Genomic DNA, 14,690 nt, shown 5'->3' with positions numbered 1-14,690 from the left:
CATTGAACTCAGAAAGTCAGAATTCCAGGAAATAGACTCTCCACACGGGTCTGCAAGGGTGTGTTGAACTTTTAAATGCAAATGTAGTGGAATCAATAGTTTATTGAAAATGTATAATATGGTGAGTGAGTGCTGCCAATACAGCATCATTACCCTGGACCCATGGGAGCAGGAACCCTTTTGATGAGAACTGATTTTGCTTGGATGAAAAGAAGCCCTGCCTGTGAACAACCCAGGGAGGAATCCTTTTGTATTCTTAGAAGAGGCTGCTGGGTTTGCATGATGTCAGTGGTCTTTCAACCAAAAGGCCCAGAAATATTCTCCCAACTAACCACAGAAAGTGGGGCCATTACTAACCCCCAAGAATCCTATCAATTTTCATTACTTTTGCTTTGAATTCTTACTCAGAAACTAAGCTTGAGAGTGGTTTGGGCTCGTCTGTTTCTTTGCATTTACTTTATGGATGATTTGGACTATCATTTGAAGGATGCATGTTTTCATGGGGGAAGTAGTGTTATTTTTAGATCACTTGAGTTCAATCAAACTTGAATTCTATAAAGAGATGTTAGTGGACTTGAGCCTCTGGGAGCTGCTCACGTTCAGCTACTTTGCATATTCTGTTTCTCATTCCCTTGAAGGAGGGATTCAAGGGAATCGCTGGTCTTTGTAGATACACCAGCCAGTTGCGGTGCAAGTTCAGACTCCTGGGAAGGGTTTTTCCAGCGTGATGTCTGATACCCCTCGGTGACCCTGGCGCCTTGATGGACCACAGGGTTGGCTGTGACGTTGCTGGGAGCCCACCGCCTGCACTCGTCGTGGCCGTGGACGACATGTGGATTTTGTGTGCTGTCACCATCTCCTCTTTCCTGGAAACAAAACACATTCCTTTTTTTTTTTTTTTAAACATCTTTCTTGGAGTATAATTGCTTTACAATGGTGTGTTAGTTTCTGCTGTATAACAAAGTGAATCAGTTATACATATACATATGTTCCCATGTCTCCTCCCTCTTGTGTCTCCCTCCCTCCCACCCTCCCTATCCCACCCCTCTAGGTGGTCACAGAGCACCGAGCTGATCTCCCTGTGCCACGCGGCTGCTTCCCACTAGCTCTCCACCGAGAAAAATACTCCCTGCCCTTCCTTGCTCTTCCGGAAGGAGGCTTCATGTTTTCACATGATCTCTAGGTGATGAGTAGGTGAGAAGCATCTCAAAGACAGATTCCTCCTGCTCCAGGGACCCCAGGCCCAGCTGTTTACCCAAATCAAAACTTTCTGTCCTTTGAGCCCTCAAGGTCTTCTCTACTTCCATTGTAGGAAAAGGATTTTACCAAACATGCCTTTTTTCTCTAAATCCTGGGACTTTCCATTCAATAGCTCCTCATTTGTAACTCGGGCAGCTCCTGAAGAAAGAGGTCAGTCACTGAGCCACACAACTCCATCTTTTAGTCAATAACAAAATCCATGTGTATAGGATTCTCCAGATTCCCAAAGGGAATCCTTACTGGGTTAATCATGTAAAGGCATTTCTTCGGAGCATTTTCCCAGAAATTAGATCTCAGAGCCATACCTCCTGAGTTTGTTTCCTGGGGCTGCTGTAACTGATTACTACATACTGGGTGGCTTAAAGCAACAGAAATGTATTCTCTTATAACGCTGGAGGCTGGAAGTCCAAAATCAAGGTGTCGGTGTGCTGTGTTCGCTGCAGGGGCTCTAAGGGAGGGTCCTTGCTGCCTCTTCCGGCGTCTGGGGGCTCCAGGGGATCCTCCGCGTTTCCTGGCTCGTAGACGCATCTTTGTAGCCTCTGCTGTCTGTGCTCACGTGGTCTCCTTCCCTCTGGGTCTGGGCCTGGGTCTTCTCCTCTTGGTCTCTCATAAGGGCAGTTGTCATTGCGTTTAGGGGCACCGTGAATCCAGAGTGATATCATCCTGAGATCCTTAATTACTTTTTTCTGCCAAGATCCTTTTTCGGGGCACCGTGAATCCAGAGTGATATCATCCTGAGATCCTTAATTACTTTTTTCTGCCAAGATCCTTTTTCTAAATGAGGTCACAGCCCCAGGTTCCGGGGTTTAGGACATGGGCACATCTTCTGGGGGCCACGGTTCAACCCTCTACACCTCTTCTGTGTTTTATAATCGAAGCAAACTCTTCCTTTGGGTGTTACAGGCTACCCTGCGGCTTTCCTTTTGCTGTAACTGCTCCGGAGTGGCACTTGGTCTTTCGGGGGACCTCACCTTAAGCTGGGTTTCCGGTGCAACTCTTCCCTTGCTCGAGCACCTACATGTTCTAAAAAGGCTTTTAATTTCCAGTCCATATTTAATAGACCTGTTTTGCTTTTAAAGTAGACCTTCTGGGGCTTCCCTGGTGGCGCAGTGGTTGAGAATCCGCCTGCCGATGCAGGGGACACGGGTTCGTGCCCCGGTCCGGGAAGATCCCACGTGCCGCGGAGCGGCTGGGCCCGTGAGCCGTGGCCGCTGAGCCTGCGCGTCCGGAGCCTGTGCTTCGCAACGGGAGAGGCCGCAACAGTGAGAGGCCCACGTACCAAAAAAAAAAAAAAAAAAGTAGACCTTCTGCAAACTTGAAAGTAACAAAGACACGGATGCAGGACAGCATGTTATACCTTTGAAATATCGGAACAGAGGAACAAAGACAGCTGAAAAGCCTCCGGATTAGAACTTGAAATATGGGTTTGGAAATTGAGATGAAATTCCTTTTATAGATATTAAACTAACACTTGCCTTAAATGGCAAGAATGAGTTAAGTGTAAACAGTTTACTGAGGCTTGAAGGGAGGTTGGGGGTCAGCCTGTCTCCTCCTGGGGACCCGTTTCTGTGTTGGTCCTGACTTCGTGACCCAGATGGGGCTGCTTTCTCTTAGAGTCACTCTCCGCTCCGTGACGGGCAAACCCCCAACCCGGCTGGGCCCGTCGTTGACCCCCTCCAGCCAGCGTGTGAGGACTGGGACACACGCCCGGGACTGGCGCTCCCGCACGGTCCCTGGGACGCGGCGGAGAGCTCTGGTCACATGTGGGGAGGGGGAGGCTGTAGCCGCCTCCCTGGTCTGGCCAAACTGCCGGATGCGTGCGTGGTTCCGGCCGCCTTCAGCTCTGATCCCCCGAGCTGGCTGGGGGCAGAGAGAAAGGAACCTCCGTGCAGCTCTGGGAAGCTCGGGATTTCTTTGCACTTAAGGGGGATCTTTAACGCAACAGGCCCGTTTCTAGGAGTTTATCCTCAGGAAATGTTTAGAAAACGCGCATCACTGCCTGCAGAGCTACTCATTTGCATGTCCCCAGTTGGAGAGCGGTTATGTCAGTTAGTGCACGTGCACGCGAAGAACAGCTCCGTGAGCCTCCGGGGTGTGGGCCTGGGTCTGAGGGACCCTCTCTCTCTCGGAGCCGCAGCGGGGCTGGCGGCTCGGAGTTCTGGGCGTGGAGCAGGAGCCCTACATTCACGTCTGAGCTCTGCCACTCGCTACGTGCAGCCGAGGGGGGACTGTTGCCACGTTCCTCTCCCGTAAACTGCAGTCATCAGGCAGCTCGCCTCCTGGGGTCCCTGTGCGGATTACATGAGTCAGTCAAAGCAGAGAGTGCTTAGGACAGGGAGCGCCTGCGGAGGGGGTGAGCTCAGGGAGGCTTCGCCGTGACCGGATGCACCTGCAGGGAAGGAAGCATGCGTGGAACGCTATGTAGGCGATGACCCCGTGACTGTTTCCTACGTATTGCGTACGTGCCGCATGTCTGTACCAACGGGTTGACACACTTGTGAGAAGGGATATTTCAGGGGATTTTAATGAAATCGTTGATTCAGTCAAGTGCTTGAATTGTGCGGTTCCACGTGGGGTCCCTTTCTGGGTCCCGTTCATCCTTTCCCTCCTTCGTGGATGGAACGATACCTCTGGAGCAGGACACGCAGTGGAGAGCGAGAGGGTCACTCAAGTCCCAGAGATACCACCTCCTCCTGGAAGGGGGGAGACTGTATTCAACAAGCACACGATGAATCGCTTCATCACGAGTGCGGCGCGAGCTGGGGGTGTGGTGGCGAGGGGCCTGGGAGCCCTGGAAGCCGTCGCGGGGGGACCTGGTCACTGAAGGATCAGCGGGGCTCCCAGGGGAGAACGGGGGCACCCGGTGGGAAGGCCTGGAATGGCCAGGAAGGCCGGGAGCCAGGGCGGGGTGGGGCGGTGGGAGCAGGTGGCAGGGGAACTCCCTTTTGGACCCAGAAAGCCATAAAACAGACACAGCCGCATATAAGGGTTTCAGAGAGTGGGGAGAGCTGTGCTAAAATGTAGGTTTAGACGCGCCCCCCCCAGCCGCCCGGGCAGGTGATGCGGGGACGCCCAGCGGAGGGGTGAGGGTGGCTGCCAAGGGGGGCGGCTCCAGGCAGGGGGGGCACTGGGTTGCCTTGAAAGGCACTGTCATTTACACTGAGACTCTCCCAGTTTGACCTCGTGATGAAGGAACGCGCCTCACCGCCAGGACGGCGAGGTAGAAGTAGCACGTGAAGCGCTGGGAAGGCAAGGAGGCTGAACTAAAGCCCCTTAAGAGCAGCCAGTATCCCGGCGGATGCACCGCCTGTGTTCAGCTGCATCCCAGGGCCCCGGGCGGAAGCCGCCTGGCCGGGCTGCGCACCCCGCCGGCCTGCTCTGCCCCGGTGGGCGCGCTCCCTCCCAGTCTGTCCCCGGGGCTCCTGCAGCGCTGCCAGCAGGGGGCCTGGCTGGATTTGAAGCGATGACGAAACAGAGGCGACTGGGCAGCTCTTCTGAAGGCCGGGCCTCCGAGACCAGTGTCCCTCAGGGCCCGGGCCCGCGGCCCGGGGACAGCAGCTCTGGCTGTGAGAGGGACAGGCCAGGTCTGACCGGCGCCCCGCCATCTGTCATCCGGGGACGGTCCGCCGCGTGATGGAAGCAGGGGCTCTGGCAGGGCCGCCCACCCAGCACCTGCCCTCGGGGCACCCAGGATGGCGCTGGAAGGAGACGAGACGGCACCTCGGCCCTTCTGCTGGCCCCGACGGGAGAGCAGGCTTTGTGACAACGCACCGCGTGGCTGTGTCCGCGGGTGGCTCTCACGGCGCTCTAGGGAAGGATGCTTTTGCTGTCACGGGCGCGGGCTTTCGCCCGCAGGGACTGCAGGCCTCGTGCTCCCTCACGGCGCAGCCCAGGCCTGAGCTCGCCCGCTCCTGCACGGCACGCGGGGTCCTGGACGCCCGGCCCGGAAACCCACGGTCTCGTCCGCAGGACGGAAGCACGAGGCCTCTGGGTGTCGGTCTGCGCCAGGCCCGGACTGTGTCTACCGCCCACAGACTGAGGCCGAAATGTGCTGTTTTCCTGGCCCCTGGTGAAGAGAGGGAACAGGCCGAGCTAATTCGGGAGCCTGGGAGATGGGCGATTCGCAGGTCAGTCGGGCATCCGCAGGGTCACGTGACGGGCGAGACGGGGCCCGGCTGAACCAGAGTTCAGTTTCCAGCTCGAAAGTCCTGTGTCGGAACCACCACCAGAAGAGACGAGCGTGGAAGCTCGGAATGGGGCGGGTGGCCAGTGCATAGTAAGCGGGGGGCTTCTTGGCCTCAGTCTGGACATTGTTCAGGGTGACCCTGGCAGATGAGCCGGCCCAGACCAGCCTGAGCCGTGAAGATGCGCGCGGCCCTCAGAGGCCGGGCTGTGGCGGCCCCCGCTTGCGGCTCTGCTCCTGGCCTGGCCTCCTTTCCCAGCCCCGCCCTGGGCAGGAAGGACATACGCTCTGGCCGCTTCCCCCCTCTTGTTCCCGTCTCCCAGGAAAGACCGCGGAATCGGGTTTCCTTGGCCGTGGTCAGCCTGTCCTGTGTCCCGTGCTGAGCCCTTATCTGGCCACCGTGACCAGAGGAAGGGGCTGCCTGGGCTCTGCCGCTGGAGGCTGGGTTTGGCCCGAGGGGGCGGGTGGACGTGGGGACAGCAGGGAGGGGGTCAGTCCTCTCCTCGTCCCTACCATGTCGCCTGAATCTCAGGATTCCTTTAAACCCGTCTTTCTAGCTCTCTCTTCTTTTTTCCCCCTAAAATCAGTGCCTTTTCACTTTTGAAACTTCTGAATATCGTCCCTTACAGCATAGTGACTTACCGCTGTAATTGCCGAAAGAGCCCTGGGCAGAAAAGGGGATTTATTGGCTCGTGTAACTGAGGACGTTGTTTCCTGTCCGTGGCGAATGCACTGCTGTCTGTGTGGGGACCACTGGCCCCATCTCTGCCCTTTTGGGTGTGGGAGACTCTTTGCTTTGCACAATCAGCACACCCAGCCGCCCCATCATGACCCTTTTCTTCCCCAGATGTCTCAGGTGGGAGTCACCGGGACCGGGGCTGATAGAAGGGTGCACTGGGCCTTGGAGAGGACGCTCCTCCCCAGGGGAGAGGTCGGAGGTGTGTCCCCAGTGGCCGGAGAGCAGCCAGGAGTGGGCATATGCTGGCCGTGGCAAACACAGTGGCCCCCTGCTCAGCAGTTCCGTGCCGAGCACCTTGTCTCGTCACTGCTCCCAGATGCCTAAAGGTTCAGCATCTCCCTGGCGGGCTTTCTGTGGTGTCAGTTTCTTTTAAAGATGTGACATTAGTGTCGAGCTGGCAGTTTTGGACATCATCCTGCTGCCCTAAAATGAAGCCCTCTTGAGCAGGATCGATAGAGTTATTAAGAATTATCTTCCTGGAATCAGAATGAAAGTGCTATTGATCACTGTGTCCATTCTAGGTCATTGGAGCTGAAGCCAGGCAGGATTTGGGGGGCTCTCAGAATCCTTCTGATGGAGCTCTGCATTTGAAGCCTGGATGCAGGAATTTTCAGAAGAGGATGGTGCTGTGCACGACGGCTGTTTGGCTTGACAGACAGACCCCTGAGTCTCAAAGGTATTCTCCTATGTTTTCTTCTAGCAGCTATATTCTTTAAGCTTTAATGTTCAGGCTTGTGATACATTTTGAATTAAATTTTGTGTACAGCATGTGGTAAGGGTCGAGGACTTGATTTTCATGTACCTGGTTGTTCCAACACCATTTGCTGTAAAGATGCTCCTTTTCACGTTAGATCACTTCTCTGCCTTTGCTCTCCTTTTGCTCCCTCCATCCTGTTTCGTTGATGTATTTGTTGGTATTTTGTACCAGTGTCACACTGCCTTGATTACTCTAGCTTTGTAGTAAGTATTGAAGTCAGGTAGTAAGTCTGCCAACATTATTCTTCTTTTCTAACATTGTTTTGGCATTTTAAGGTACTTCGCATTTCCATACAAATTTTAGAACCAGCTTGTGAATTTCTACATAGAAGCCAGCTGTGCTTTTGATTGAGATTCTGTTAAATTTATAGAGAAATTTTGGGACAGTTGACATTCTTAACAATATTGAGTCTTCAAAGCCATGAACATGGGATGTGTCTTCATTTATTTAGGTCTTATTTAATGTCTCTTTGTAATATTTTGTGGTTTTTTAGTGAACAGATATTGCATATACTTAGTGAATTTATTGCAAAGTATTTTGTTTTTTCATTCTATTGCAAAAGGGATTTTAAAAAGTTCATTTTCCAATTGATTTTTGCTAGGATATAAATTTACAGCCTACTGTTGTATTTTAAACATGTGTTCTGGGACCATACCCATTCATTTATTAGTTCTAATAGTTTCATAAATTGCTTAGGATTTTCTCTCTAGGCAATGGGGTTATATGCAAATAGATAGTTTTACTTCTCCTTTTCTAATCCCTGTTCTGTTTATTTGCTTTTTCTTGTCTGATCACAATGGTTAGGACTTCTAGTATAATAACTGATTATGTGTACTGGGAGTAGATGTCATTGCATTATTCGCTGCATTGGGTGGGGGGAAGTATTCAGTCTCTTAACATTCAGTATAACTTTAGCTGTTTTTTTTTTTTAAGATCCCTTTAGCAAATTGATCATGTTCCTTTCTAATCCTAGTTTGCTGAGGTTTTAAAAATCATGAATGATTGTTGAGTTTTGTTAAATGAGCAGATGCTTTTTTCACATCTATTGAAATAATCATATGCTTTTCTTTTATTCTGTTAATAATGTGGCTTATATTTATCGCTTTTCTAATGCTAAACCAACCTTGTATTCTTGGGATAATTCTCACATGGTCATGTGATATTGTCCTCTTTATATCTGCTAATATTTTGTTAAGGAAATTTTCATGTTTCGTGAGGTATCCTTTTCTGTGATTTTCTTTTATTGTAGTATACTTTTCAGGTTATTGTTTTCGAATTATGCTGGCCTCATATAAGGGGTTGGCAAATGTTCCCCCCTCTTTTATTTTCTGAAAGAATTTGTACACGAGTGGTGTTATTTTCTTCTTTAACATATACGGGGCTATTCAGACTGTATGTCTCATCTGTGTCAAATTTGGTAAGCTGCGTATTTTTCACAAAACTTGTTCATTTCATCTAAGTCACCAAATTTGTTGGCATAAACTTATTCAAATACTCCTTTATTTTCCTTTTAAAATCTGTAGGTTCTATAGCAATAGTCCACCCTTCATTCCTGAAGTTGATAATTTGTCCTTTTTCTCTTTTTTTAACCAGTACAGCTAGGGGTTTATAAATTTTATTGCTCTTGTTTGTTTTCTATTTCATTGATTTTATTATTTCCTTCCTTTGTTTAATTTGGGTTTACTTTGCTCTTCTTTTACTAGGTTCTTGGGTTGTACATTCATTCATTAATTTTTCAACTGCTTTTTTCTAATATAAATATCTGAAGTTATAAATCTCAGCACATTCCAAAAATCATATGATTTGTATTTTCATTGTCATTCACTGTGAATATTTTCTAAATTTCCCTCATGTTTTTTTCTATGAGATATGGATTATTTAGAGGTATGTCTAATTTTCACACACTAACAGTTTTTTGAAATATGATTATTAATTTCTAATTTAATTCTGCTTTGGTCAGAGAACATACTATATGATTTTAACCCCTTTACATTTAATAAGTCTTATTCTATTGGCCTGTATAGTGTGTCTTGGTGAACATGCTAGGTGGGCTTGCAAAGAATGTGTGTTATGCACTTTTTGGTTGTGTAAAGAGCAAATCTATAGTTTACTCATTTTTTGTGTGTGTGTGTGTGTGTGATACGCGGGCCTCTCACTGTTGTGGCCTCTCCTGTTGCGGAGCACAGGCTCCGGACATGCAGACTCAATGGCCATGGCTCACGGGCCTAGCCGTTCCGTGGCATGTGGGATCTTCCCAGACCAGGGCACGAACCCGTGTCCCCTGCATCGGCAGGCGGATTCTCAACCACTGCGCCACCAGGGAAGCCCAAGTTTACTCATTTTTAATCTATTTGTTCTATTAATTTATAAGGCAAGGAATTTAAAAATCTTTAACAGTGTTTGTGGAATTATCTGTCCTTTTAATTCTATCAATTTTTGCTTCATGGAGTTTGAAATTCTATTAGGTACATGCATATTTATGATTATTTTGTTTTCCTGTTTCTTCATATATCTTGTACTTTTGGATTATATCCTAACTTTGTGAGTGGTATGTCACAGAGACTCTGTATTTTGTTCTGTGTCTCCAAAGAGTACTTATTTTCTTTGTTAATCAGGCAGTATATGTGACTGAACTCAAACTTCAAATCCTCTCTCTCTTGTGGTGTGAATAGCTCATATCCAAGTTCAGTTCTTTCAGTCTTAGCAGGGCAGCTTGGAGCCTGCCCTGCGTCTGTGTTGTTCAGTGGTTAGCTGGAGATTTGGGTTGAGTTTACACACAGAATTCCTTCTCCTGTCCTGGCTGTCTCCCCGCCAGTATTTCCCATTTATTCTCCAGTGGTCATGGTTGCTCCAAACTCCTTCCTCTGGTTCTTTAAGCCAGAAAGACTGAGGATTTGCTATTGAAGTTTAGCTGCCCTGAATGTCTCAGATTTGGACCTGCTCTTAGACTAAAAGTCATAAGAATGGGAAATTCACCCCGTGCTGTTCCCTTTTTCCAAATATCTACTCCCTCCAGTGTCCACTTGTTTCTGATCACTCGCCAGGACCTTCAGACTTAAAAAAATATTGTCTAAAACTTTTATTTTGTATTTGTGGGAGGGTTAGTCCAATAGGAGCAATTTATCCATAACCAGAAGTGGAATGATCCATTTGCTTTGTATTTTCCAGAATTTTTTTGCTGTTGACCTACTTACATACTTAGATTCTGTCCATATGAACCGGTGTTATTTTTATCCTTTTGCTCTTATTTTAGCGAGTTTTTTTCTAGGTAGCAGCTATAAATGCATTTATTCAAGCTTCTGTGTTTAATCTAGAGTGTTTTTTTCTATTTTGAATAATTTCCAAAAAAAATCTGGGTTAAAGGGCATAAACACTTTCAAAGCTTGTGATAAGTGCTGACAACATATCTTAGATTCTGTTTTCACCCATCGCTCTCTCTTTGCAGTAATAGCCCTTGTTTGCAGAGGGGCTGCCCTTGCTTCTCTTCATTCTTTCTGGTAGTAGGAAAGGCCCACAGCTATGCTCAGAGCTGCAGCCAGGACCAGGGAGCCCCTGGGCAGATCACCCAGCGGGAAGGGTTTTCCAGCCCAAGACTCAAATTAGATTCTCTAACTTTCCTCATTGATCTAAGCCTGTATGTCCTCAGGAATAGTTAAATCTCTCATTGGGTTGGGTTTGCGTTTTTATAATCTCTACCTCTGCTCACCTAATCAACTTACCACGAGTCAGGGTTATGGGTTTATCATGCAGTTAATTCCCAGTCAGTTAGAGAACTAGGGTAGAAGAGAGACAGGAAAAAACATTTGAAGGTCTCATATCAGGTGCTCTTTGAATTGACCTGGGGACTCTCTGGAACAGAGTCAGGTCAGTTCTTGGAGGTGAACGTGAACCAGCAGCCCCACGGCTGATCAGGGGAGAGGCTGGCAGCCTGACGATGTCGTGGACCTCACTGTGTCCCAGCTCATTGGGTCTCCTCCCCGGCAACCTCGTCACAGTCCTTTCGGGCTCGATCACGGCCTTTGTTTCTTCTCGTCTCTTTGGCAGCTCATGACACTCCCTGTGGACATGGAGTCTCAGTTTTCCTCAACTTGCAGGAAGCAGAGATGCAGGACAGAGGGTGCTGTGGAGAGAATGTGGGTGTTGACCAAGCAGAGAACAGCCACGATCTCGGGGAACGGCTCCCCTGGCTGCTGGAAGGCTGATGGTTCCAGAAGATCCTAACTAAGCTCTTACTGAAGGGACGCACCTGGGACTTGAATTGTCATTTCAAGGGGAGGGAAAGTGGGGTGAGGAAAACATCTACTCAAAGTGTGATCTGTGGGGCCAGAAGCATCAGGACCACCTGGGAACTTGCTAGAAACACCGAATCCCAGCCCAGAACTGTGGATCTGCCTTGTAACAAGACCCCCAGGTGATTTCCGCACACCTTAATGTGCTCTGCATTTGCTCCGCGACGCTGGGGGATGATGCATGTCACATTACTTGGCTTTTCTAGAGAACGGAAAGCCCACCTTTACGCCCCGTTCGCCAGCATTGGGGAGATGCTCGCCGTCGACAGTTATCAGCGCCCCCCTCCCATCTCTGGGGTCTCCGGGGTCCTGCAGGGACCTCGGGGTGTGTGCCATCTGGGATGTTCTGGTAAGTTCTCCATGGCCTGTCCATCCTGGCTGAGGGGACGTGCCCAGTGCTGGCCCGCCTGGTCCTCTGGGAGGAGGGTGACTTGCCGCTCTCCTCCCGCACTTGGCCACCAGCCTTGGGCATTGGGGGCCTCCCCTTCTCCTTCCTCCACCGCTCAGCCTGGGGGGGGGTCCGGTTCCCTGCCGCCCTCCCCACTACGTTTTCCGTCTTTCTGCACCGTCCTCTCGGATGTGTTGACACTGACAGACGCTGCCCTCTTGGACGAGGCGATGCTGTCCCAGAGAGTCTGGCCGAGGCCTCCTGGCTCCTCCCTGGGGAGGCTCGGGCCTCTGTCCTCACCACCCTGGCCTCTTCCGAGGGAAGAGGAAGTCATCTCATTGAGCGAGACTCTGCTTTCTCCCCGTGGCTTCTCTGAGGCTGAGCCTGGACCTTGAGGTGGAGGCACCTCGTGGGGACACAGGATGCGTGGCTAGAAAGGACCGTGCGGGGTAGAGAGCCGTCTTGACGCCTGGGCGCCATAGCAGGGGTCCTGGAGGGCCACAGGGAGTTCTCCCCGGCTCCTTGGAGCCCGTTCAGGGCCTGGGTTGGGGGGCCCCGGCTTCTGCTGTAGCAGGGCTCTGGCTGTGCCCTCGGGCTGACGGGGCCTGGAGAGGCTGGGCTCTCAAGGCCTGTCGGCTGCTTGGGACCTGCATGACCTCAGGAGAGTCACTCCCGTCTCTGCCTTGGTTTCTTCTTCTGAGAATGGGGACAACAGCAGTGTCACCTCTCAAGGCCGCTGTGAAGAGTGGATGTAAGCAAGGACCGGAGCGCCACGCTCCCAGGAAGAGCCAGCCACACTGGTGACAAAGATGCGGAAGCTCCAGCGATGCCATCAGGGCTGACTTCTGGCGGCACAAGCAGAGAACGAGGGGCACTGGTCACGCAGGGGCCTGACCAGGAGGCCCGGGGCGGCGCTTCACTGATAGGACGGGTGGCCAGCCTGGGCCATGGGTGCTGCATAGACCCAAGTGTTTCTGACCTGAGTCTGTGGGCCCCTTTCTCGGTCTCACAGGGCTGTCCCCGAGGGCCCTCCTTCCTGCTCTATGGACGGAATAGTCAGGATATACAGGTCTTCCTCCACCGATGATGGAGTCACGTCCTCATAAAGCGTCGTGAGTCGGAAAGGCCATAAGTTGAGATGCATTTACTACACCTCCCCTCCTGAGCTTCACAGCTCAGCCCAGCCTCCCTCAAATGTGCTCAGAACAGGGACATTAGCCTACAGTTGGCGAGACAAAGCCTGTTTTATAATAAAGTGTTGAATGTCTCATGTAATTTATTGGGTACTGCACTGAAAGTGAAAAACACAGTGGCTGCCTGGGTCCAGGATGGGTGGAAGTGCGCTGGTTTTCAACCCCGAGATCGCGGGGCTGACCGGGAGTTGCAGCCGCTGCCCAGCATCACGAGAGAGGGTTGGACCCCCTCTCTCACTAGCCCGGGAAGAGATCCTAATTCAAAACCTGGAGTACGCGGTTTCTACCGTATGCACGTCACTTTCACACCATCATAAAGTCGGAAAATCCTGAGTTGAACCACGAGTTGGGGACCGTACACGGATGGAGCTAAGCTTCAGGAGAGAAGCCTTCATTCATTTGCTGGCGTTACTTTCTTCCGGGGAGAACGAACGCCTCGCTCAGATAAAGTATTTTTAGAGATCATCTGTGCTACATTGAGGAAATGTTTTTAGAATCTCTGGTTCTAAATTTCACTTTGATCTCACAAGGAATATTTTATCGGATAACGCAGGCCTGGCAGGGTGGCTTTGTCCCCTCCTGTACTCGTCACTGTCACCATGGAGCAGACCGGCAGGGTGCCCTCTGGGCCTTCTCTCCAGGCGTGAGATATCTGAGCTGACATCGCTGCTGACCAGGACGCTATGATCACATTGGATCTGAGAGCCTCTGGGACCCACATCGTTTTCTCGATTTGCATGCTGGTGTGACAAAGATGAAGCTCATTTCGAGGAAAGTTGGAGGCAGACAGAGCCGAGTGGGGAGACACAATTAGGAGCATTTATAAATTTCATCAAATAGCAGATTTCAGAGACCGTTCAGTCTAGGCGGGAACTCCAGGCGGAGCGTCCCCCGGAAGCTGGTTTTCCATGGGCCTCTCCTGTGTTTTTGACCTCATTTCTCAGTCAGATGATGGATGAGAAAAAACTCACTGGGGCATGGGCTTTCTTCTCCAGGTGAGACTTGGGAGCCTGGGCTGCGGGAGAGGCTCGGGCCCCTGCAAGTGGAGAGACAGGTGATTTTGAAGATGATTACGATGCTTACTGTGGTGGGGTGAGAAGTGTCCCCAAAAGACGTGTCTTCACATGGCTTCTCCTCGTGTCTCTGTATGTGCTCTCTACTTACATCTCTTCTAAGGACATCATTCACTGGGTCTAGGGCCACCCTAATCCAGCATGACCTCATCTTGAGATACTTACCTTAAGTACATCTGCAAAGGCCTTATTTCCAAATAAGGTCACATTCACAGGTAACCAGGGTTAGGACCCGGGCATATCTTTGGGGGACGTTTCCTCTGTGTCCGCTAGTGGGGAGGGTGTGTTTCCTACCAGGGCTTCAAGTCTTTGCCAAGTGTCCAGCGGTTAGCTTTGCTTCTCTGGCATTTTTATAGCCCTTACTCTTCAGGAACTGGGTACAAATCGCTGTCTGCAGTTTGGGTCAGAAAGAGGCCAGCATATCCACTGCCAAAGGCCCACCTGCCGAGTGTCAGAGTGGGATTGGGCCTGGACTCTGCCTTGTGGTGAGAGCCTGGCTGAGGGGGACGCTTGCGGCTTTTGCTGACCTGCATCTATTCCATAGTTTGTCTGTGGGCGAAGGACCCCTTCCCAGCCCCCAGCCCATGTGGCCGGGCCCAGGCCCCTGGGTGAGGTTGGCAATCAGCCACTAAGACTAAATTCTGACACTTCTGTTTGAGCTGGGGAAGGGGACTCTGGGACTCTATCCTTCCAATAGAACCAAATCTGGAAGTACAGAGGGCTGGAGCACTGCAGCCATTCTGTCATCATGAGGGGAAAGTCTCCTTAAGACAACACCAGAGCTGGGACTAGCGAGAGGCCAGTGGGG

General features: G+C 50.7%; 1 long non-coding RNA gene across 1 annotated transcript in view; it reads left to right on the top strand.

The window, feature by feature from the left end:
• LOC136793471 (uncharacterized) overlaps positions 1 to 14,690 on the top strand; it is a 466,580-nt gene that overhangs the window by 86,151 nt on the left and 365,739 nt on the right. Inside the window, exon 2 of the long non-coding RNA XR_010838754.1 lies at positions 6,704 to 6,858. This is a non-coding gene — a long non-coding RNA (uncharacterized lncRNA). The remainder of the gene's footprint in view (positions 1 to 6,703; positions 6,859 to 14,690) is intronic.

The sequence above is a fragment of the Kogia breviceps genome, chromosome 2 (assembly GCF_026419965.1).
Source record: "Kogia breviceps isolate mKogBre1 chromosome 2, mKogBre1 haplotype 1, whole genome shotgun sequence".
Classification (NCBI taxonomy): Eukaryota; Metazoa; Chordata; class Mammalia; order Artiodactyla; family Physeteridae; genus Kogia; species Kogia breviceps.
Note: the sequence above shows the minus strand (reverse complement) of the source record. Positions and strands in the feature narration are given on the sequence as shown.